At 40.0% G+C, this 25,863-nt stretch overlaps 1 protein-coding gene across 1 annotated transcript in view; it reads left to right on the forward strand.

The window, feature by feature from the left end:
* The window catches only part of LOC145984427 (uncharacterized), a 392,057-nt gene that overhangs the window by 13,012 nt on the left and 353,182 nt on the right, over window positions 1-25,863 (forward strand). The window lies entirely within an intron of this gene.

The raw sequence follows: 25,863 nt of genomic DNA on the forward strand, positions 1-25,863 counted from the left end.
AATTTCATCGTCTATTTCTATTCCTCTATTCCTGTATTGCTATTTTGCGTCGCTTTTCTATCTCTTGGTTTAATTGCTACTATAAGGATGAGTGATGATAAAATAGATTACAGAGACTCCCTCCCAAATACCTTCGTTAACAAGGCCCGTGTTCAAGTAAGAAAACTAATGTGCTGACAAAATAATAATAATAATAAAACGTAAAAACAAATTCAGCAATGAGTAGATGTGCGTGGAGTGTATATTACAGAAAACAGAAAGTAATAATTTCTTTCTTTATGCAGATTTTTACTAGGAATATAATTCTTATTTAAAAATTCTATATAATGTTTATTTAATGAAATATTATTAGTTTAAGTGGGTCAAATATTATTTACTGGTATAATAATATCATGTAGTTTTCGATTAAATTATTATTTAGTCGGAAAGTCTTAATGTGGGGCACTTATTTTTTTGAGCTGTCCTAAGTTTTTAAGAGAGAGGACCAACTACTCGTAAATATTCCCTTCTTTTCACGTGGCAGGAAATCCTGACTGAAGTTTATCAGCAGTTTTACTGATAATGAATGCTAGATGACATCTTTAATGAAGACCAACGACACTTCCTCCCACCTACTTTGTCCCTCTCTTTCCACCATATCTTCTGAGAATTGAAGGGAAGATGTCCCATTGCAGATGAAGTGATGATGACCCATTGTTCAAAGTATACAAAATAGTTGAAAATGTAGCTTTGTGAAAAGTATATAATACACCATAAAAATTAATGTTTTTGTTAATGAAAATCGTATTATTTGAAAATCACTACAGATCTACCACAAGGGACAGATGCCAAGTGAATGGAGGACGGGTATCATAGTACCTATCCACAAGAAAGGGGACATGATGGAGTGTGCAAACTATCGTGGAATTACATTGTTGAACGTTGCATATAAAGTATTTGCAAGAATTATATATAAAAGACTACTACCATATGTAGAAAAGTGCATTGGACCATATCAATGTGGGTTCAGGCCAGGGAAATCTACAGTGAACCAGATATTCACCTTAAGGCAAATACTGGAGAAAACGCTGGAGTTTGGGATAGGAACGCACCATCTATTTCTTGATTTTAAATCTGCATACGATAGTATAAACAGGACCCAACTATATCTGGCAATGAAAGATCTTGGAATTCCAATAGGATTAATAAGAATGGTGAGGATAACTATGGAGGGCTCTAATAGTAAGATAAGAGTAGGAGGACAACTCTCAGAACCTGTTGAAATAGAAAATGGACTAAGACAAGGCGATGTGCTGTCCTGTTTGTTGTTTAACATTGCCTTAGAGAAGGTTATACGGGAAGCTCGGGTGCAAATTAGGGGTACCATATATTATAAGTCAATCCAGATACTTGCATATGCAGATGATGTGGACATAGTAGGAAGATCTCTACATGCAGTGGAAGAAGCATTTCTGGCCATAGAAAGGGAAGGAAAAAAGATGGGATTGGTGGTGAATGAAGGGAAGACTAAGTACATGGCAGCAGGCAAAGCACACAGATATAATCCATCACCGACCATAACAATGGCTAATTATACATTTGATAGAGTGGATACCTTTATCTACCTGGGTTCTGTTGTGACATATGAAAATGATTCACAGGAGGAAGTAAAGGCACGACTTATAGCAGCGAATAGGGCCTATTATGGACTACAGAGACATTTTAAGAGCACCATATTGTCCAGAACAACTAAGTTAATACTTTACAAGACACTGATAAGACCTGTATTGACTTATGCTGCGGAAACTTGGACCAGTTCAAGGAAAGATGAAGAGTTGGTAGAGACCTTTGAAAGAAAGATATTACGAAGAATATTGGGACCAGTATGTGAGAATGGAAAATGGAGAAAGCGATTTAATAAGGAGCTCTATGACTTATATCAAGAACCAACAGTTATTGGTATAATAAAGGCGGCTAGATTAAGATGGGCAGGTCATGTGATGCGCATGAGTGATAGTGACCCTGCAAAGAGAGTGATGTTGGATAGCCCAGGTGGACAAAGGAAACGAGGAAGGCCTAAATTAAGATGGGTGGATGGAGTGGATGAGGATGTTCGGAAGCTCCAGTATAGAAATTGGAAAGTTGTGGCGAAAGGTAGAGATAGATGGAGACAAATCACAGAGGAGGCCAAGGTTCATCAGTGGACTGTAGCGCCATAAGAAGAAGAAGAAGAAGAATATAATACACCATAAAAATTAATGTTTTTGTTAATGAAAATCGTATTATTTGAAAATCACTAAATGACATATAAACCTAAGACACAACTTGAAAACTGGTCTAAAAATTAGTTTTTAATAATAAAAAATAGATTTTTTTCCAAGTAGACTTTTTTATATTCCTCTTCGGTCTACTCGCAGTTTTTTTTAAAAAATTCTCCTTTCTCACAAATGCAAATGCATACAACGAGCATGTTTCATGCATCCATATCTGACGGTCGGTACATTATAGCCAGTCTACTCTTGATGTTGTCTAAACATTCCAAGCAGTTTAATTTATTTTCTACTTGTGAGTCCACGTTTTCTTCATCAGATGAGGATTCCAGAGCATAGGTTCTTAGGTTATCGTCATCATTTATTGGCTCAACTTGCATTTTTCTTGGAGCAGATTTGCTTAACCTTTGTGCCTGATTTCTTACTCATGCATGTAATTTATGAGAATTTGCTTTCAGCGTGATCTTTTCCCCACAGATAAATTCATTGCCTAAAATTTTTGAGGACTGGTTTTTTCTTGATTTTTTTTTCTGTCACAGGAACATGCAGGTATTTTGAAGGTGTTAAGAATACCTTGTTGGGCTATTTGGCTTCACTTTAATCTTGGTTGTAACGAAACCGAGGTTCACGTTGGAGCTGCTTGTGGAAGAAGTTTCAAACAGACTTCCTGAGTGACATGCATGTCATCACAGACACTTGAATTTTGGTCTACCTTTGGTCTAGAAAATGTCCTTCATGGCCATCAGAGGGTGTTGGCGAAGCAGAATTGTCTGAGCTGCTGAAGAACTGTTTTGATATGACACCAAGGTTGAGAGGAAAACCCGAGTTGCTTTGAATCCATTAATTGCATTATTAGCAATTGTACATCTGATTTGGGCGTCCCCGATCACTGTACTTGCACGCATCTCATTAATATACCTTTTTATTTTGCTGGACTGCGGCCATTGTTTCCTTTCTGTAGCACGCTTTGAAAGACCTGGTGTGACTTGTAAGGCATTACATTACAAGGGCGTTATTGTCTGTAAAAAATCAGCATTTCTGTTGATTTCATATATAGGTTAGGGTGGTACATTTTCGATATAGGTACTATTTCGATCACCCGTTATAAAAAGTCGAATATTTTGTTTCCTGCTACTGACAACGCTGATTTGAGGAGTGAGAGTTGTTGCGTGGGGTGTCAGGTGTATTGTGCAGAAACATCGAGAAATTCTACAGAAAACCCGGAAAACCAGACGTAATTTTGTATGACAAGGTGAGTACGTTGGAGATAGATAGAATAGGTGCTTTGTATATAAACGTCTGCCTGTGATTTTGCGTGCCCCGTGTTTATGCTTGAACGTAGGACAGCGAAATTCAGGTCAAACGTGGACAAGCATGTGGTGGCTGTAGCATGTGACATGTGTAGCCATATAGTGAGAGATAAGGGAACTACAGAAATACGTATTTGTTTCCATGCACAAAGTGGTACACATTCGATCGGCGGAAATGGTACAATTTCGATCAGCGAGGTATACAGTTTGAGTTCCATTACCTTAACGCGTGCAACACATTACTTCACAAAGTAAATGCGTTGTTCAATTTATTGTTACAGGTACCTCGCAAACTAACACCGAAGAAGGTATATTAACAGTATTCGTCCCGAGTTCTCGAAAATGCCGTGCAGAGTATTCTAGAGGGACACTTATACAGTGCGTCCATTTCGATCTGCAGCCGAGAGATCGGGAGAAACGTGGCGGGCGGCGCTGACGGAGATGCCGACATTTGAGGCCTGTAATGTCCGCTTATTTTTGTGGACATCTTGCAAAACGAGCACTAACCTGTGTTATAACACGCAAAAGTTCTTCTGTAATTCTACCAAGTTCCACCCTTATATACACAAATAAATACGCTTTAGAAATTATATTAAGAGCCACACATAATACTCTGTAAAACATTTTAATCATAGTTTTGACCAGTAACGTCCTGCTTAAGTTTATATCCTTGAAAGAGTTTTGTGTCGATGGGGATCGTTTGGAGGTTTCGAATGTGCAACACTGTATCAAGATTACGCTGCAGACGAACCGTTAAAAGCTAATGGTGTTCGTGAGCTTCCTTGCAATCCGAAATCTCCTAGCTCAAGTTTTTTGTTCCTTCGCGACTACAGAGCTGTGAATATAGTGGCAGGCAGATGTAAACCAAGAGCGTGTTAATTTCGTACTGTGCGTAAGAGTGTTATTCTTGGTTACTTGCCGTTACTTGTTTGTGTTATTGCAGTGTGTATGTGTGTTGTGTCAGTCAGACGATTGGAATGCCAGCCGCAAGGTTCACGTTAGAACAAAGAATTTTTATGTATGACACTTACGTGAAAACAGACTCGTGTCGAGACGTGTGTAGGCAATTTGTACAGAAATTCCCAGGCGTTTCACCTCCACATAGAGATACGGTTAGACGTCTTGTCCTTAAATTACGAGAAACTGGATCGTTAAATTTTAAAACACCTAAGCAAAAACGACGGATTCTAACCGAAGCAAAACTCGATGATATTGGTGCAGCGTTAGAACGTTCTCCAAACAAACCTCTACGCCGTGTTTCACAGTAGATGGGCGTGTCAAAATCATCAGCACATACAGCCACTAAGCTACTAAAATTAAAACCGTACAGAGTTTCTATAGTGCAAGAATTACGGCCCCCTGACAACGTAAGTAGAGTAAATTTCTGTAATTGGGTTTTGCAGAATATTGTAGATGGTATTGTTGATCCACAGTTAATATTTTTTTCGGATGAGGCATGGTTTCACTTGCGTGGTCATGTTTGTTCACAGAACAATAGATACTGGAGCACTGAAAATCCCCGAATAATACACTAAGTTCCGTTACACGATGCAAAAATTGGTGTGTGGTGTGCTGTAAGTGCCAAAAGAATAATAGGGCCTATATTTTTTGAAGACACAATAAATTCAGAGAGGTACCGCACACAAATACTCGCGCCGTTTTTTCAGTTGTTATCAGATAATGAGAGACAATATGGGTATTTTCAACAAGATTCGGCCACAGCCCATACCGCCGCTGATTCTTTGGACGCTATAAGGGAGGTGTTTGATGACAGAATAATTTCAAGAGGTTTATGGCCTTCACGTTCGCCAGATCTTACCGTATGTGACTATTATTTGTGGGGAACCTTGAAAAATAGAGTCTACCGAAATAACCCTCATAGCATCGACGAACTAAAAGACAATATAAGGGCAGAACTAGGAAGAATTACGGAAGAAGAACTTTTGCGTGTGAATCAAAATTTCATCAAACGATGCCAGGAATGTGTGAATGTAGGTGGACATCACTTTGAACAACTCTTATAACACAGGTTAGTGCTAGTTTTGCAATATTTATATAAATGTCTGCATATGTCCATAAAAATATGAGGGCATTACAGGCCGCAAATGTCGGCACCTCCGTCAGCGCCGCCCGCCACGTTTCTCCCGATCTCTCGGCTGCAGATCGAAATGGACGCACGGTATATACGCGGAGCATTGCAACTTTATCATGTTCCATTTGCCACCCTCCAAAACAAAGTAACGATGGCACGTCAAGAAGCAGCGGGCGTTCCTTCCACTTCCAGGATTGATGTTGGACTTCCTTGCATGATACCAGCAGCAAACCAAGGAACACACGTCAATAAATCCTTGTGATTTTTTTCATTTTAAAAATAGACCTATCTATAAATATTACGTAAAGATCTCCTCTGTTTAAAATCTTTCTATATTAAAATCTTTCTATATTAAAATCTTTGTATATTTTTAAACCGTAGTATGTTTTAAATAATATAGCTACATAAAATATTGTAATGTAGCAAAAAATTAAAAACTTATTTCCTGATATAATATCCGAGTAGTACTTACAAGGTAGCCTAATATTAAGAGAACGTCCAGTCCCGATTAGCCTTACTATGCATAAAGTGGACCTGAAACACTAAATCAACCAATCAATCAATATTAAGAGAACGGAAAATATACTTTAGACATAGCTATACATACTTTTCCTATATTTTGAATTATGTAACGATGAGTAGTCAAACAGAGTTATTAAACTAACAGAACATGCAGTTTGTTTTTATATTGCCCTGTTGGCCTACGCCATAGAAGTTGCATTTGTAGTATATATTAAGGATAATGTTTCTTCAGTCAATGTTGACCCAAATTGTACCGCACGGTGATCAGATTTGTACCTACCTAGGTACAATTCTAATCAAATTTAATCCGACCGAAATTTCGTTCTGCTGTCTACAGTAGCAGAACTAAAAATGTCATGTTATGTCAGCGTCTTTAGCAAAATATAAGCATTTCATTCGCACAAAAACTGTACTTTTGCTGCCTATTCTTTTCAAGTTATATTGAACTTAATTTTTTGTGATCGAAAATGTACCACCTTACCCTACCTAGGTATATCAATTAGTCTCTCTCTCTCTCTCTCTCTCTCTCTCTCTCTCTCTCTCTCTCTCACTCACACACACACACACGCAACCCCCCCCCCCCACACACACACACATATACAGGGTGTCGCAAAACTCTTTCAACAACGATTGGGTGCTGGTAGATATCATAAAAACAAGTAACTTTTCCCTATAAAGTTTACCTCAAAAGAGCTTAGTTACTGCGCTATAAGCGCTTAAACTCTATCCTGTACGTATGCAAACCAACACAGCAAACGCTTGCTCTGACATAACTACCAGGGGCGCGTGGCAGGGTTGCCACTAGCGTTCCTCGTTCAGAGAGACGACTTGAAAACAACAACGTGGGAGTCTTGTCTGAGCAAAATTCAAAACATTAATGATACTTGCGATGTTATAAGAAGCATTGACAGTATTTATAAACTGACCAAGACAAATAATGGGCAGACTGAAATTCAAGATTACTCATTCTAAAATATCTCCATAATTGATTGATTGATTTGGTTTATTTTAATTCGCTTTTCTGCCACCTTTGGCTAATCGCGAAGATGAGGATGATATGATGAAATAACAAATGACACCAATGTCTACGCCAGGATTTAAACCCGAGACACCTGGCGCCGTAGCGATCTGTGCTAACCAAATCACCACGGAGTGTTTCGTGTATCATGCAATATCAACAATTGCAAGGGACACGTGAGATAGGGGAAATCTACGAACGAACAAATGTAAACATGACGTGCTTGCTGCCTCGTTTCGAACACGCAGACTGTAATGTTATTACAATTTATTTGGAAGTTATTCCTATCTGTGCTAATGTTATTGCTAATCATGTTCGTCTCACAAGTAAGTAATTGCAAGGCTTTTTTAATTTAATGATTGATTGATTAATTTTCTTTATTTTACTTCGCCTTTGTGCCACTTTTGGGTAATTTGCGAAGATGGGGATGAGTAATTACATGATGAAATTGATGAATAGACCCTCACAAACATCCATGTCCATTCAAGCAGTGGATACGACCATGTGGATCTGTTTTGACAATTGGCCGTTTTGATCGTCGTTCGCACATGTTGGAAACGAAACCTGGAGTTTTGAAGACGTAATTTGGCAATTACGAGAAGGAAGTATAGAGACGACAGGACAAGATACTGTGGATGATTGTGGACAGGACTATTGGAAGGTCTCGTTCGGTTCTCTAGTAACCACCACTGATGTGCCACGCAGCCCAATTGGTCCCGTTTTGAGGTATGTACTTTTGCAACCATTAACTCAGTGAACAGTGAAGTGTTTTTTCCCGACAAATGAACGTGTCACTCAGCGACTAATCACGAGTTGCGATACCCGCCGGAACGTCAGAAAAGGAAAAGCTCAAATGAGAAGTTCATCGACGTTTTCTCCCCAATTTGCATCGCGTCGTCGCGGTTGCACTGATTGGTCATGACGTGACTTATGTTCCATTCCCTTTATTCGCAAGGCAAGCACTGACTGTAATTAATCAGGGATATTAAAAAAAGGAGGGGAATACAATTAAGTAATTTTCGTTGGCACTCGAGCAAACAAGTAAGCACCTTACGCATTTTTGACAAAAGAATAAGAGCATCAAAGGAATCGAGGGGGTCACTTTTCCCAAGAAAAGTTGTGGTCTTACAAAGCCAAGAATTGATGTTGTAACTTTTAACGGTATTTTTGTACCGATCGTACGTTTATGTACATGTGTTATTCGTTCAACTAATTTATTATATTGTTACAAGGAAATGTCAAACTTTTGAACATTTGTCCAATTCACCAAAAGAAAGAATTGTTGTAGTACGTGGATGTATTTGTTATTGAATGACAAGGAATATTAACCATACTTCGTGGCGAGGTTAATACAATAAAATTGACCACTCGTCACAAACTAAATTTTGTAGTACGTGTTTGTTTGCCATACCAAAAAAACTGTACCTTAGATTATAAATTGCACAAACATGAGCTTGTGGTTATTCGAATATGGAGTCGTGGCAACACTTATGTTCTAATTTAAGGTTTACGTGATCGTAAGAGAGAAGGAGGGGGGCGAGTTTTGACGTCGGTACGAAGAAGTCGCTTGTTTAACGTGTCTCATTGTACTCATTAAATTGGTTCTCACTCGAGACTGAGGCGGTCGTACAAAATACGTACCATTAACCTCAAAACAACAACATTTGTAACCGTTAGGTTGGGCACGCGTAATTTGCGTCCACGGCCTCTTTGCACGTCTTCTCCCATTTTTTGCTAATTAATTGAGCGCCCACCTAATACGTTACAAAGTTTTGGTAGCAGATCTGGTTTTCCAGACTTACTTTTCCGCTTTACGTCTTAAAAGAAAGAAAAGTAAGAAAAGCTTGGATTCACTTCTTTTTTTTAATAAAAAAATTTTTCCCCCCCCATTAGAACCTTTTTCTTTCTCCCCTTTCCGGGACGTTTGGTTGTACCTTCTATATATTATTTCTTTTTTGCAAAGGAAGAATTTATCGGGCTTAATTTTGGAAAATTTTTTTTTCCTCATTTTTGCAATTTGGTTAGCATCACAACAGATTCCCCCCCCCCACTAGAACTTTTCCTTTTTCCCCTTTCCTGGACGTTTGGTTTAGTAATATTGGGAGGGCTAGTTGGTTTTACAAAAGGTCTGCAGTCGATTATATTTCTTTTATATTTATATTTTCCTTATGTTGCAGTTCCGTATTGTTATCTCGTATGGGATAGTACCATTTACCCTTTTGTTTTGGTTATTTACTCTTTGGAATTTGGAACAGATTTTTCGAGTGATTTCAATAATGTCAACCCCTCTTCCTGACCATGTGCACGGCTCGTCGACCTTCCCATTTCCGCCAGTGACTATACAACCTTCCCCCTTTCAGCAGACCCCGCATCTTCATACACCCAGAGAACTCTTTTTACCCCCCGATTATTCACATGTTACAAACCATATTAGATATTCCGCAGCAACAGAACTTTTACAAACTTTACCGCTTACTGATGGTTCAGACCCCGAACAATTGTTCCATTTTTTGCTAACTATACATAAAACCTTTAAACTTAATCTTTTGGATCTAGAATCCTTATTGTTAATGGCGTTTTCATCCACTATGGGACTACTTCGGGAGGTTTGGTACACCTCTCTTATTGAGAAATTTCCCTGGCCAACTTTCACACGAGTTATTTGGTATCGTTTGGTTCCCTTTTCAAAATTGCAGATCTTATTGAACAAATATCTAATGCGTCCTCAGAAAACCGATGAATTTCTTTCTAGCTATTTGCATGACGTTTTTGACGCTTTTCACATATTACCCATTGATTGGTCCGAATCTAGTCTTTTGGAATCGGTCCTGTTAAATTTACAAGATGCTACCCGTCTACTTTTAATGGGTTTTAATCGGCCCACTTCTATGGTCAATTTCATCAATTTATCTAGAGAAATATGGCCCATGGAATTACGTCGCGTAGAGCAACAGTCCGAGGAATACACCTCACACTTGGGTGCCTCACCCCCAACCCCATTGCTTGTTCCTGTAGAACATCCACTACCGACTAGATCTACATTTCCTTCCCCTACCCCTCCTTTGGAAACCCTGGATACGTCGGACGAGTTTCCTTCTCATGTGGTCCCACGGACTAGTGTTGATTTACCGAATCCTATGTGTTCACATTTGGGCACTCAACACGTTTCGGTACCGGCGGCTACCACCTTAACGCATATTGAACACCCCATGACTATTATTGAGACAGCTGTACCGATTCTTAATGCCACCTTGAATTCCACACCGAGTCGCATTCTTCTCGATTCGGGAAGTTCCGTGTCCTTGATTGCAAGGGGATTTTTGGCTAGCTTACGCCCCAGACCTCCCGTTCGTGCAGACACTACTCGCACGTTACAAACGGTCAATAGTCAGGCTATTCGCCTTGACACAAGTGTTGTATTGACCTTGAAGTTACAGGGTTTGTCCTGGAAATGGAAATTTTGGATCTCAGACAATTTACCCCTTCCCGTTATCCTTGGTTCAGATTTTTTTTCTCATTCCAAGGGTACTATTTCTTTTGAACATTTACTTGTTTCTTTTCCCTATTCCACTGATCTCATTCCTTTTGCCTCGTCCGTACCTCCCACCGCGCAACACCAGGCACGGTCTCCGGAAGACGATAGTCCTCCTCAGTTAATGGAGGTTCCCTCTAATATAACAAGTTTATTACGTGCATATGACGATGTAGTCACAGAACGTGTTGGCAGTTGTACACTGGAACCAGTGTCTATTCCTTTAATTACTAATGTTCCCTTTCGTTCTAAGCCCTTTCAATTAAACCCTACACAAACGGCCATTCTACGTCAACAAATTCAGGAGTTGATGGATCAGAACATCAGAGTAGCCCCTAATGCCAAACCCGAAGCGTCACATTGGAGAACAAATTCCTTAGAAAAGTCCGGTAAAGCTAAAACCGTATGTTCAAGAAAAACCTGCTTGAGGTGATCAAATTGTTGTTGGTCACTCTCTGACCATGTAAAGGCTATGCCCTTTTTCTTTTTATCTGTAAGAAAAGAAGTCAACTCTGAATATGATGGAATGAAGCGGGAATAATATCCCAATAATCCAAGAAGACGCTGGACAGCTTTAAGGTTCCTAGGGGGAGGTATGTCCTGAATCGCGGAGATACGATCGGGGTCTAAGACAAGCTGTCCCTCACGTAAAATGTATCCTAAGTATTTAACTTCTTTTTGCATCCATTTGGACTTAATGGGATTAACAGTTAATCCAGCTTCTCGAAATGCTTGAAGAACCAATTGTAGATGTTGCAGGTGAGTTTCCTCATCCGGACTAAAGATCAAGACGTCATCGGCATATGTGACCAGGAATTTAAATTTATATGGACCCAAAATTTTATCTAAAGCACGCGTCAAAAGTTGAGTACCGAGATTGATACCAAAGGGAACCCTGGTATACCGGTATTGACCGAAAGAGGTGACAAACGCCGTTAAGTCTTTACTGGGCTCATCCAGCCGTATCTGATGGAAACTTTGACAGAGATCCAAGCAAGAAAATACCCGAGCCGATTGTAAATGTTGAAATATCAAATCAATACGGCTTTGTGGAAAGTTGTCATAGGCGATCAATCTATTTAGATGCTTGTAACTACAAACTAGGCGATGTCCACCATCCTTCTTATCAACAAGGAAACAAGGGGATGCGTAAGGAGAGGCGCACGCTTCTATGATGTTCTGATCCATCAACTCCTGAATTTGTTGACGTAGAATGGCCGTTTGTGTAGGGTTTAATTGAAAGGGCTTAGAACGAAAGGGAACGTTAGTAATTAAAGGAATAGACACTGGTTCCAGTGTACAACTGCCAACACGTTCTGTAACTACATCATCATATTCGCGTAATAAACTTGTTATATTAGAGGGAACCTCCATTAAATGAGGAGGGCTATCGTCTTCCGGAGACCGTGTCTGGTGTTGCGCGGTGGGAGGTACGGACGAGGCAAAAGGAATGAGATCAGTGGAATAGGGAAAAGAAACAAGTAAATGTTCAAAAGAGATAGTACCCTTGGAATGAGAAAAAAAATCTGAACCAAGGATAACGGGAAGGGGTAAATTGTCTGAGATCCAAAATTTCCATTTCCAGGACAAACCCTGTAACTTCAAGGTCAATACAACACTTGTGTCAAGGCGAATAGCCTGACTATTGACCGTTTGTAACGTACGAGTAGTGTCTGTACGAACGGGAGGTCTGGGGCGTAAGCTAGCCAAAAATCCCCTTGCAATCAAGGACACGGAACTTCCCGAATCGAGAAGAATGCGACTCGGTGTGGAATTCAAGGTGGCATTAAGAATCGGTACAGCTGTCTCAATAATAGTCATGGGGTGTTCAATATGCGTTAAGGTGGTAGCCGCTGGTACCGAAACGTGTTGAGTGCCCAAATGTGAACACATAGGATTCGGTAAATCGACACTAGTCCGTGGGACCACATGAGAAGGAAACTCGTCCGACGTATCCAGGGTTTCCAAAGGAGGGGTAGGGGAAGGAAATGTAGATCTAGTCGGTAGTGGATGTTCTACAGGAACAAGCAATGGGGTTGGGGGTGAGGCACCCAAGTGGGGGGTGTATTCCTCGGCTTGTTGCTCTACGCGACGTAATTCCATGGGCCATATTTCTCTAGATAAATTTATGAAATTGACCATAGAAGTGGGCCGATTAAAACCCATTAAAAGTAGACGGGTGGCATCTTGTAAATTCAACAGGACCGATTCCAAAAGACTAGATTCGGGCCAATCAATGGGTAATATGTGAAAAGCGTCAAAAATATCATGCAAATAGCTAGAAAGAAATTCATCGGTTTTCTGCGGACGCATTAGATATTTGCTCAATAAGATCTGCAATTTTGAAAAGGGAACCAAACGATACCAAATAACCCGTGTGAAAGTTGGCCAGGGAAATTTCTCAATAAGAGAGGTGTACCAAACCTCCCGAAGTAGTCCCATAGTGGATGAAAACGCCATTAACAATAAGGATTCTAGATCCAAAAGATTAAGTTTAAAGGTTTTATGTATAGTTAGCAAAAAATGAAACAATTGTTCGGGGTCTGAACCATCAGTATGCGGTAAAGTTTGTAAAAGTTCTGTTGCTGCGGAATATCTAATATGGTTTGTAACATGTGAATAATCGGGGGGTAAAAAAAGTTCTCTGGGTGTATGAAGATGCGGGGTCTGCTGAAAGGGGGAAGGTTGTATAGTCACTGGCGGAAATGGGAAGGTCGACGAGCCGTGCACATGGTCAGGAAGAGGGGTTGACATTATTGAAACCACTCGAAAAATCTGTTCCAAATTCAGAAAGGTAAATAACCAAAACAAAAGGGTAAATGGTACTATCCCATACGAGATAGCAATACGGAACTGCAACATAAGGAAAATATAAATATAAAAGAAATATAATCGACAAAGTTTTGGTAGCAGATCTGGTTCTCCAGACTTACATTTTTCCGCTTTACGTCTTAAAAGAAAGAAAAGTAAGAAAAGTTTGGATTCACTTCTTTTTTTAATAAAAATTTTTCCCCCCCCCCCATTAGAATCTTTTTCTTTCTCCCCTTTCCGGGACGTTTGGTTGTACCTTATCTATATTATTTATTTTTTTGCAAAAGGAAGAATTTATTGGCCTTAATTTTGGAATTTTTTTTTTTCCCCTCATTTTGCAATTTGGTTAGAAACACAGCAGATTTTCCCACCCCCCACTAGAACTTTTTCCCCTTTCCTGGTCGTCTAGTTTTGTAATATTGGCGGCTAGCTGGTTTTACAAAAGGTCTGCAGTCGATTATATTTCTTTTATATTTATATTTTCCTTATGTTGCAGTTCCGTATGGTTATCTCGTATGGGATAGTACCATTTAATCTTTTTTTTTGGTTATTTACTCTTTTGCATTTGGAACAGATTTTTCGAGTGGTTTCCATAATGTCAACCCCTCTTCCTGACCGTGTGTACGGCTCGTCGACCTTCCAATTTCCGCCACTGACTATACAACCTTCCCCTGATGTAGATTTGTCCGATACCTACGTTGCTTCACTATTGCAATCGTCACGGGGACAGACTTATAATCGTCCACAGCGTCATTTTTCAGCGCTGTACTGCAATTTTTGCCGGCGAACTGGACACTCCTCACAGCACTGCCGACGTCGTCCCTCTTCGAACAACTACAATCCTCGGGTCCCTTGAGTTATGAGCAGTGACAGGTTCATTTAGCAACAAGAATGTTGGATCGTATTAATACTGTTATGTGTATCTTAGAATATTAAGGGTTTTATTATGGATTTTTGATAATGTGTGTCTTCATTATGTAAATATGTTCCCTTATGTTTATTGTTGGAACACCATTTGTTAAAACATGCTTCTTTCAAGATGGATTATCAATTGCACCACTCATCTTAAATTCATTTAGTAACCTTGATCTCACTTGTAGTATATTCTTGAGGATATGTCTATATTTGGCTGTTTTAAACAAAACAAAATTGTAATTGGTGCTCTTATTTCCTTTTGTATTCCCTTCCTTTTCTGTTTCCTCCCTTCTTTCCTATTTTTCTTCTCACTTTCCTTCTAATTTGTCGTTTTCTTTATTTTTCATGGTTTACGAGGAAACCTACAAAATTTACGTTCCATCTCGGAATTCTGGAATGAGGCATCTACTGGAATGGCCACCCTATCCTCTAAGTATAAAAATAGTGGTCTTACGTGTTCTTAAGGTGATGTTAAAAAAATGGACATGAATGAAGCGATTGCAATCAGAAATGAAATGAACAAGAAAATATGAAAACACTTAACGATTATAAGATATGAAAATACATAACATTACTTTCCAAAAATTACCCGTATTCACCTATAAAGAGTCTATAATATTCCTTGGTTGATGCGTATGAATTATAATGCACTGAATAAGATGATAACATACTTGGTTGCGTTGCACTTAGTTTTTTTTATTTTTTTGTGGGGGGGGGACTAACAATTGAGGAAAGCACTCGGGATGTACACTGATATGTAGAAGGATTCCAGAGAACACGTAAGACCACTATTTTTATACTTAGAGGATAGGGTGGCCATTCCAGTAGATGCCTCATTCCAGAATTCCGAGATGGAACGTAAATTTTGTAGGTTTCCTCGTAAACCATGAAAAATAAAGAAAACGACAAATTAGAAGGAAAGTGAGAAGAAAAATAGGAAAGAAGGGAGGAAACAGAAAAGGAAGGGAATACAAAAGGAAATAAGAGCACCAATTACAATTTTGTTTTGTTTAAAACAGCCAAATATAGACATATCCTCAAGAATATACTACAAGTGAGATCAAGGTTACTAAATGAATTTAAGATGAGTGGTGCAATTGATAATCCATCTTGAAAGAAGCATGTTTTAACAAATGGTGTTCCAACAATAAACATAAGGGAACATATTTACATAATGAAGACACACATTATCAAAAATCCATAATAAAACCCTTAATATTCTAAGATACACATAACAGTATTAATACGATCCAACATTCTTGTTGCTAAATGAACCTGTCACTGCTCATAACTCAAGGGACCCGAGGATTGTAGTTGTTCGAAGAGGGACGACGTCGGCAGTGCTGTGAGGAGTGTCCAGTTCGCCGGCAAAAATTGCAGTACAGCGCTGAAAAATGACGCTGTGGACGATTATAAGTCTGTCCCCGTGACGATTGCAATAGTGAAGCAACGTAGGTATCGGACAAATCTACATCAGGGGAAGGTTGTATAGTCAGTGGCGGAAATTGGAAGGTCGACGAGCCGTACACACGGTCAGGAAGAGGGGTTGACATTATGGAAACCACTCGAAAAATCTGTTCCAAATGCAAAAGAGTAAATAACCAAAAAAAAAGATTAAATGGTACTATCCCATACGAGATAACCATACGGAACTGCAACATAAGGAAAATATAAATATAAAAGAAATATAATCGACTGCAGACCTTTTGTAAAACCAGCTAGCCGCCAATATTACAAAACTAGACGACCAGGAAAGGGGAAAAAGTTCTAGTGGGGGGTGGGAAAATCTGCTGTGTTTCTAACCAAATTGCAAAATGAGGGGAAAAAAAAATTTCCAAAATTAAGGCCAATAAATTCTTCCTTTTGCAAAAAAATAAATAATATAGATAAGGTACAACCAAACGTCCCGGAAAGGGGAGAAAGAAAAAGATTCTAATGGGGGGGGGGGGGGAAATTTTATTAAAAAAAGAAGTGAATCCAAGCTTTTCTTACTTTTCTTTCTTTTAAGACGTAAAGCGAAAAAAGGTAAGTCTGGAAAACCAGATCTGCTACCAAAACTTTGTATATATCTTACGTCGCGTAGAGCATGGTGATGGTGGACATCGCCTAGTTTGTAGTTACAAGCATCTAAATAGATTGATCGCCTATGACAACTTTCCACAAAGCCGTATTGATTTGATATTTCAACATTTACAATCGGCTCGGGTATTTTCTTGCTTGGATCTCTGTCAAAGTTTCCATCAGATACGGCTGGATGAGCCCAGTAAAGACTTAACGGCGTTTGTCACCTCTTTCGGTCAATACCGGTATACCAGGGTTCCCTTTGGTATCAATCTCGGTACTCAACTTTTGACGCGTGCTTTAGATAAAATTTTGGGTCCATATAAATTTAAATTCCTGGTCACATATGCCGATGACGTCTTGATCTTTAGTCCGGATGAGGAAACTCACCTGCAACATCTACAATTGGTTCTTCAAGCATTTCGAGAAGCTGGATTAACTGTTAATCCCATTAAGTCCAAATGGATGCAAAAAGAAGTTAAATACTTAGGATACATTTTACGTGAGGGACAGCTTGTCTTAGACCCCGATCGTATCTCCGCGATTCAGGACATACCTCCCCCTAGGAACCTTAAAGCTGTCCAGCGTCTTCTTGGATTATTGGGATATTATTCCCGCTTCATTCCATCATATTCAGAGTTGACTTCTTTTCTTACAGATAAAAAGAAAAAGGGCATAGCCTTTACATGGTCAGAGAGTGACCAACAACAATTTGATCACCTCAAGCAGGTTTTTCTTGAACATACGGTTTTAGCTTTACCGGACTTTTCTAAGGAATTTGTTCTCCAATGTGACGCTTCGGGTTTGGCATTAGGGGCTACTCTTAATCAACGTATGCCTGATGGGTCTTTACGCCCTATTGCGTTTGCTTCCCGTAAGCGGACCGATTTGGAACGTCGACAATCCATATACGAGGCCGAATGTTGCGCGATCGTTTATGGATTCAAAAAGTTCGAGACTTATTTAACAGAGAAGCATTTTACCCTTCAGACCGATAATCAGGCCCTTTCCTGGCTTCTACGACACCCTGAGCAATATGGCAAATTTGGGAGATGGTTGCTGTACCTGTCGCGATTTTCGTATTCAGTCGAACATATCGCCTCTCGACTAAATCCTGTTGCCGATTGTTTGTCTCGGATGTACTCACCTGAGGAATTTCAGGTTTCTCCCTTACCCGTTACCTCTCTTGCTTGTGCGGCACCTAAATTCCAAATTATCCCCTTTAGTAAATCCGATATTTTTGATCTTCAACAAAAAGATTCAAATTTACAACCAATAGTAGAACAATTACGTGCAGGTCAAAAATATAAACATTATGCTCTGTATCATGACTTACTTGTTTGGCAACCTCCACGCTCTTCAGCTTCCTTAGTTGTTGTACCTCACACTCTTCAACATCTGATTTGTCGCTATTATCACGATACGCCTATGGGAGGTTCACATTTGGGGATTCAAAAATGTACTAAGAAAATAATGTCAGTCTTCTGGTGGCCATCCTGTGTTCAAGATATTAAAGCCTATGTCAAGTCTTGTGATACTTGTCAAAAGGCCAAGTTGGCCATACGAAAGCCTCCGGGGTTCTTGTCATCTGAGATCATAAAACATCCTTGGCGACGCTTATATATTGATCTTGTTGGTCCTCTTGTGCGCTCGTCAAAGGGTCATTCTTATATTCTAGTAGTGGTGGATGCCTTTTCAAAATGGGTTTCTCTTTATCCTCTTCGGGGACCTACATCAAATCAGATAGTGGAAAAGCTTCGCTCTTTGTTTCTTGTGTTTGGGGCTCCTTGCGAACTGGTGTCGGATAATGCTTCTTATTTTCGATCCCGTCACTTTAATTCCTTTTTGTTTGAATCTCGGGTGAAACATATTTACACTAGCTCCTACTACCCAAATCCCTCATTGGCTGAACGATTTATTCGTAACTTAAAGGCCTCCTTAATAGCGTATCATTCCGATGACCACACCAAATGGGATGTACACTTAAATGCTATTTCCTTCGCCTTCAATACTGCAGTACATGATAGCATTCAAACTTCTCCATCACAAATATTGTTTGGACGGGACATTGATGGGCCCATGAATTTTTTCTGGGAATTTCAATCAGACTCAGAATTGGCCGGCCCTCCTTCTGCCGACCGTGCTAAATGTTGGGCTCAGGCTTTTCACCATTTACAAAAGGCTTGGGTTACGCGGAGAGCCAGATATGACCCCAAAAGACAACCTTCTTCCTTTAAGGTAGGGGATATGGTTCTGTACAAAACATTCCCTCAGAGCAATGCCTTTCAGAAAGTCACCGCTAAACTTCAAGAACGTTGGGCAGGTCCAGCCAAAATTTTCAAGCTTTTGGGTCCGGTAACAGTTCTTCTGGTGGATCCTGAAACGGAGGTCTTTCTTCGTAAAGTGCACATTGCACATATCAAGCCTTATTTTATTAGGGATGAACCTTCCCCTGATGTAGATTTGTCCGATACCTACGTTGCTTCACTATTGCAATCGTCACGCGGACAGACTTATAATCGTCCACAGCGTCATTTTCCAGCGCTATACTGCAATTTTTGCCGACGAACTGGACATTCCTCACAGCACTGCCGACGTCGTCCCTCTTCGAACAACCACAATCCTCGGGTCCCATGAGTTATGAACAGTGACAGGTTCATTTAGCAATAAGAATGTTGGACCGTATTAATACTGTTATGTGTATCTTAGAATATTAAGGGTTATTATGGTTTTTTGATAATGTGTGTCTTTTATTATGTAAAGGTGTTCCCTTATGTTCATTGTTGGAACACTGTATAACTTATAACCATTTGTTAAAACATGCTTATTTCAAGATAGATTATACTTTGATTTATATCTACTTTATTTGTTACGGGTTTCATTATATTTATGGTGCTCCGGGTGCATATACTATATTGATTGATTCAGTGCCTTGCCTAGGGAGATTCTTTTTGTGCTAGTAGGGGGAGTTTGTGACGTTTTTCCACGCAAAACCGTAATAAAAAAGTATTACGTTAATTTATCGCGTGAAAAAGCCCCCACATTCCCCTCATTCTTCGGTACGCCTGTGCGTCAGTCTGTTATTTGGCGGCTAGTTGGTCGATTGACCGCTAGAGGCCCTCAGTGGTAAATTCCTTTTTTTGTGCGATCACGATCGAAAGGAAAAATCAGTTCGTCAGTTGCACAGGAGCAGGAAGTCACGACCTCGACTTGTGGGTGCGAGGAGGAACTCGTATCGCTAGACATGCCTCAGTTGGGCTTTCGATGATCTGCGGTAGAAGGGGACCACGCTATTTCATTCAAACACGTCGTGGAGTTGCCCTTGTTTTCGCACTTGAGTTACGAACGATACGTGGAGTTTACAGTTGGTTTTTTTGGAGAAACTACAGTAAGCAGCGGATACGACCATGTGGATCAGTTTTGACAATTGGCCGTTTTGATCGTCGTTCTCCCATGTTGGAAACGGAACCCGGAGTTTTGAAGACGTAATTTGGCAATTACGAGAAGGAAGTATAGAGACGACAGGACGAGATACTGTGGATGATTGCGGACAGGACTATTGGAAGGTCTCGTTCGGTTCTCTAGTAACCACCACTGATGTGCCACGCAGCCCAATTGGTCCCGTTTTGAGGTATGTACTTTTGCAACCATTAACTCAGTGAACTGTGAAGTGTTTTTCCCGACAAATGAACGTGTCACTCAGTAACTAACTACGAGTTGCGATACCCGCCGGAATGTCAGAAGAGGAAAAAATCAAATGAGAAGTTCATCGACGTTTTCTCCCCAATTTGCATCGCGTCGTCGCGGTTGCACTGATTGGTCGTGACGTGACTTTTGTTCCATTCCCTTTTATTCGCAAGGCAAGCACTGATTGTAATTAATTGGGGATATAAAAAAGGAGGGGAATACAATTAACTAATTTCCGTTGGCTCTCTAGCGCACAAGTAAGCACTTTATGCATTTTTGACGAAAAGAATAAGAGCATCAAAAAAGTTGGGGGTCCTGTTTCCCAAGAAATGTTGTGGTCATACAAAGCCAAGAATTGATGTTATAACTTTTAACGGTATTTTGTATACGTCATACATTTATATACATATGTTATTCGTTTAACTAATTTATTATATTGTTACAGGGGAATGTTAAACTTTTGAACATTTGTTGAATTCATCAAAGAAAGAATTGTTGTAGTTATATGGATGCATTTGTTATTTGAATGAGAAAAAATATTAACCATTCTCCGTTGCGCGGTTAATATAATAAAATTGACCACGCGTCACAAACTATTTCTTGTAGTACGTGTTTGTTTGCCATACCAAAAACTGTACCTTAGATTATAAATTGTACAAAAATGAGGTTGTGGTTGTTCGAATATGGAATCGTGGCAAAACTTACATTCTAATTCAAGGTTTACGTGGTTGTAAAAAAAAAAAAAAAGAGAAGGAGGAGGGGCAAGTCTTGGACGTCAGTACGAAGAAACATCTTGTTTAACGCGTCGCATTGTCCCGATTTAATTGGTTCTCACTCGAGACTGAGGTGACCGTACAAAATACGTGTCATTAACCTCAAACAACGACATTTGTAACCGTTAGGTTGGGCACGTATAATTTGTGTCCGCGGCCTCTTTGCGCGTCTTCTCCCATTTTTTGCTATTTAATTGTGAGCCCACCTAACAAGTTACAAAGTTTTGGTAGCAGATCTGGTTCTGCATACATATATTTTTCCGCTTTACGTCTTAAAAGTAAGAAAAGTAAGAAAAGTTTGGATTCACTTCCTTTTTTAATAAAAAAATCCCCCCCCCTCTAGAACCTTTGTTTTTTCATTCTCCTTTTTCCGGGACGTCTGGTTGTACCTTATATATTATTTCTTTTTTTGCAAAAGGAAGAATTAATCGGGCTTAATTTTGGAAAAAAAAATTTTTTTTCCTCATTTTGAAATTTTGGTTATAGCATCACAGCAGCCTCCCCCCCCCCACACACCCACATTACTGACCTTTTGTTATCATGGCTCCACCTGAATTTAGTAGTGTTGGAGAATTGGTACATATACAGCAGCAGTCCTCCCCATTTGTTATACCACCACCTCCGTCTTTAACTGGTCCTCATTCTTCACATCCAGCTAATGTTACTTCCCAGGCAACCTTAATTCCCGAAAATGTGGCTACAACTTCTACGGCCTCCTTAACCTTTTCATCACCTTCGCCAGCCACAACCGTCGCGACGGTAACGGTCCCTACATCTCCGATTTCGGTTATGTCTTCTCACCATAGTAGCGATACTTCTATCTCTAATAAGATACTGTTGAGGAATTTAAATACCCATATTGATGCCCTTGTCATGTGTGATGGCCAATGCCATACCGCCTTGTTTATATTTATGTTGGCCTTACAACGTTTAGTGATATCCCACCAATATCCTTTACATTGGCTCCTGCAAAATGCTACTCGTCGTACCGCGGGAGTTTTACAAACCCTTTGGATGACCGCCATGGCTTCGATGATGTCCTGGCAGGACATGAAAGTTTATATTTGGCGCCATTCTGTTCCGATGTCCTTGTATACCGTTTTGGTAAATACACATGTTACACGCCCTCAAAAGGAAACAGGGACGCTCCATACTTACGTGTCGGACGTCAGAGATTCGGCAGAGGCTTTGGAATTGGGATGGGATCCTGCCGTTTTGGTAACCTTCATTCTCCAACATCTCAATAACACCTCCACCAATTGCCTTTTATTCCAGGCTCGTCCGCAGTCTATGACTGAATTAGTGGCATTGGCACAATCTATTACGCCTCTAGAAATGCAAAAAGCGTACACTCAACAGCAACTAGGCCAGGTTAATCAATGTGATGCCTTTCCACCACCTAATGTCACCACACGGGGACAGACTTATAATCGTCCACAGCGTAGAGAAGGAGGGGGGGCAAGTTTTTGACGTCAGTACGAAGAAGTCGCTTGTTTAACGCGCCGTATTGTACCGATTTAATTGGTTCTCACTCGAGACTGAGGTGGTCGTACCAAATACGTACCATTAACCTCAAACAACAACATTTGTAACCGTTAGGTTGGGCACGCGTAATTTGCGTAATTGAGGAAAGCACTCGGGATGTACACTAGTATGTAGAAGTATTCCAGAGAACACGTAAGACGACTATTTGTACTTAGAGGATAGGTTGGCCGTTCCAGGAGATGCCTCATTCCAGAATTCCGAGGTGGTACGTAAATTTTGTAGGTTTCCTCGTAAACCATGAAAAATAAAGAAAACCGCAAATTAGAAGGAAAAATAGAAGAAAAATAGGAAAGAAAGGAGGAAACATAAAAGGAAGGGAATACAAAAGGAAATAAGAGCACCAATTACAATTTTGTTTTTGTTTAAAACAGCCAAATATAGACATATCCTCAAGAATATACTACAAGCGAGAAAAGGTTACTAAATGAATTTAATATGAGTTATGCAAATTGTAATCCATCTTGAAATAAGCATGTTTTAACAAATGGTTATAAGTTAAACAGTGTTCCAACAATGAAAATAAGGGAACACCTTTACATAATAAAAGACACACATTATCAAAAATCCATAATAAACCCTTAATATTCTAAGATACACATAACAGTATTAATACGGTCCAACATTTTTTATTGCTAAATGAACTTGTCACTGTTCATAACTCATGGGACCCGAGGATTGTGGTTGTTTGAAGAGGGACGACGTCGGCAGTACTGTGAGTAATGTCCAGTTCGTCGGCAAAAATTGCAGTATAGCGCTGGAAAATGACGCTGTGGACGATTATAAGTCTGTCCCCGTGACAATTGCAATAGTGAAGCAACATAAGTATCCGACAAATCTACATCAGGTGAAGGCTCATCCCTAATAAAATAAGGCTTGATATGTGCGATATGCACTTTACGAAGAAAGACCTCAGTTTCAGGATCCACCAGAAGAACTGTTACCGGACCCAAAAGCTTGAAAATTTTGGCAGGGCCTGCCCAACGTTCTTGAAGTTTAGCGGTGACTTTCTGAAAGGCATTGCTCTGTGGGAATGTTTTGTACAGAACCATATCCCCTACCTTAAAGGAAGAAGGTTGCCTTTTGGGGTCATATCTGGCTCTCCGCGTAGCCCAAGCCTTTTGTAAATGGTGAAAAGCCTGAGCCCAACATTTAGCACGGTCGGCAGAAGGAGGGCCGGCCAATTCTGAGTCTGATTGAAATTCCCAGAAAAAATTCATGGGCCCATCAATGTCCCGTCCAAACAATATTTGTGATGGAGAAGTTTGAATGCTATCATGTACTGCAGTATTGAAGGCGAAGGAAATAGCATTTAAGTGTACATCCCATTTGGTGTGGTCATCGGAATGATACGCTATTAAGGAGGCCTTTAAGTTACGAATAAATCGTTCAGCCAATGAGGGATTTGGGTAGTAGGAGCTAGTGTAAATATGTTTCACCCGAGATTCAAACAAAAAGGAATTAAAGTGACGGGATCGAAAATAAGAAGCATTATCCGACACCAGTTCGCAAGGAGCCCCAAACACAAGAAACAAAGAGCGAAGCTTTTCCACTATCTGATTTGATGTAGGTCCCCGAAGAGGATAAAGAGAAACCCATTTTGAAAAGGCATCCACCACTACTAGAATATAAGAATGACCCTTTGACGAGCGCACAAGAGGACCAACAAGATCAATATATAAGCGTCGCCAAGGATGTTTTATGATCTCAGATGACAAGAACCCCGGAGGCTTTCGTATGGCCAACTTGGCCTTTTGACAAGTATCACAAGACTTGACATAGGCTTTAATATCTTGAACACAGGATGGCCACCAAAAGACTGACATTATTTTCTTAGTACATTTTTGAATCCCCAAATGTGAACCTCCCATAGGCGTATCGTGATAATAGCGACAAATCAGATGTTGAAGAGTGTGAGGTACAACAACTAAGGAAGCTGAAGAGCGTGGAGGTTGCCAAACAAGTAAGTCATGATACAGAGCATAATGTTTATATTTTTGACCTGCACGTAATTGTTCTACTATTGGTTGTAAATTTGAATCTTTTTGTTGAAGATCAAAAATATCGGATTTACTAAAGGGGATAATTTGGAATTTAGGTGCCGCACAAGCAAGAGAGGTAACGGGTAAGGGAGAAACCTGAAATTCCTCAGGTGAGTACATCCGAGACAAACAATCGGCAACAGGATTTAGTCGAGAGGCGATATGTTCGACTGAATACGAAAATCGCGACAGGTACAGCAACCATCTCCCAAATTTGCCATATTGCTCAGGGTGTCGTAGAAGCCAGGAAAGGGCCTGATTATCGGTCTGAAGGGTAAAATGTTTCTCTGTTAAATAAGTCTCGAACTTTTTGAATCCATAAACGATCGCGCAACATTCGGCCTCGTATATGGATTGTCGACGTTCCAAATCGGTCCGCTTACGGGAAGCAAACGCAATAGGGCGTAAAGACCCATCAGGCATACGTTGATTAAGAGTAGCCCCTAATGCCAAACCCGAAGCGTCACATTGGAGAACAAATTCCTTAGAAAAGTCCGGTAAAGCTAAAACCGTATGTTCAAGAAAAACCTGCTTGAGGTGATCAAATTGTTGTTGGTCACTCTCTGACCATGTAAAGGCTATGCCCTTTTTCTTTTTATCTGTAAGAAAAGAAGTCAACTCTGAATATGATGGAATGAAGCGGGAATAATATCCCAATAATCCAAGAAGACGCTGGACAGCTTTAAGGTTCCTAGGGGGAGGTATGTCCTGAATCGCGGAGATACGATCGGGGTCTAAGACAAGCTGTCCCTCACGTAAAATGTATCCTAAGTATTTAACTTCTTTTTGCATCCATTTGGACTTAATGGGATTAACAGTTAATCCAGCTTCTCGAAATGCTTGAAGAACCAATTGTAGATGTTGCAGGTGAGTTTCCTCATCCGGACTAAAGATCAAGACGTCATCGGCATATGTGACCAGGAATTTAAATTTATATGGACCCAAAATTTTATCTAAAGCACGCGTCAAAAGTTGAGTACCGAGATTGATACCAAAGGGAACCCTGGTATACCGGTATTGACCGAAAGAGGTGACAAACGCCGTTAAGTCTTTACTGGGCTCATCCAGCCGTATCTGATGGAAACTTTGACAGAGATCCAAGCAAGAAAATACCCGAGCCGATTGTAAATGTTGAAATATCAAATCAATACGGCTTTGTGGAAAGTTGTCATAGGCGATCAATCTATTTAGATGCTTGTAACTACAAACTAGGCGATGTCCACCATCCTTCTTATCAACAAGGAAACAAGGGGATGCGTAAGGAGAGGCGCACGCTTCTATGATGTTCTGATCCATCAACTCCTGAATT

This window comes from Lepisma saccharinum, chromosome 2 (assembly GCF_977018435.1).
Source record: "Lepisma saccharinum chromosome 2, izLepSacc3.1, whole genome shotgun sequence".
NCBI lineage: Eukaryota > Metazoa > Arthropoda > Insecta > Zygentoma > Lepismatidae > Lepisma > Lepisma saccharinum.